General features: G+C 65.9%; 1 protein-coding gene across 2 annotated transcripts in view; it reads left to right on the top strand.

The window, feature by feature from the left end:
• The first annotated feature begins 588 nt into the window (after nt 1-588).
• The window catches only part of RIPK1 (receptor (TNFRSF)-interacting serine-threonine kinase 1), a 23,503-nt gene continuing 23,364 nt past the window's right edge, over nt 589-727 (top strand). For both annotated transcript variants that reach the window (XM_010573283.1, XM_010573282.1), the window contains exon 1: nt 589-669. The gene's annotated coding sequence lies outside the window, so the exon portion shown is untranslated. The remainder of the gene's footprint in view (nt 670-727) is intronic.

Below are 727 nucleotides of genomic sequence, written 5' to 3'. Positions count from 1 at the left end.
GCATCTTCTTTGCTGTTAGGACAATAACAAACTACATAAAATCTGTCAGAGATGCCCTAGACACACCTGACCTCTGCAAGAGGATGGACTAGATGGTTCATGGCGGTCCTTTTAGGTTACGTATTTTTGCAGCGATCCCCAAGACTGTTGACAAAGAGGAGAAACTCCTGCCTCCACCCTTCCTGAACGAAAAGCTGCCTCTTCGGCACCAAAACAACAACAAAGAAATGCATTTCGACCACGCATCAAACTCCCAGCTGCTGTCAGTCTCGATAACGTGGCCAGGTTTGCACCATTCATAGATGGTCAGCACCAGGCTCACACCGGCGGGTGGGCGCTGGGAGCCGACCCCTTCCAGGCGCCGGCGGCGAGAGGCAGCGATGCTGGGAGGCGCCGGGTGCCTGGGCAGGCAGGGCTCGCACCCTTCTTCCCGGCAGCGGACGTGCCTTTCGGCGCACAGACCCGGCCGCTTTGCAGCCCCGCGGGCAGCAGCAGCTCCGCGGCGCCCTCGGGCGAGCCCGAGCCGCCTCCTCTGCTTCCGAGCAGGCGCGGCGGCGGGGTGTGCCGAGCCCTCCTCCCGCCGCCGCGGGGCCGGTGAGGGCGCACCCGGACGCCGCCGGGCCCTCCCGAGGGAGGCGGCAGGAGGGCGGAGAGCGGCCCGCAGCCACGGTAAGGCACCGCGGACCGGGAGTAGGGGGGCCGGCAGCGGGGGGGGGGACCCGCGCCG

The sequence above is a fragment of the Haliaeetus leucocephalus genome, unplaced genomic scaffold (assembly GCF_000737465.1).
Source record: "Haliaeetus leucocephalus isolate CR32 unplaced genomic scaffold, Haliaeetus_leucocephalus-4.0 Scaffold373, whole genome shotgun sequence".
NCBI classification, from domain to species: Eukaryota; Metazoa; Chordata; class Aves; order Accipitriformes; family Accipitridae; genus Haliaeetus; species Haliaeetus leucocephalus.
The sequence above is the reverse complement of the archived record's forward strand: the minus strand, read 5'-3'. Positions and strand labels throughout refer to the sequence as shown.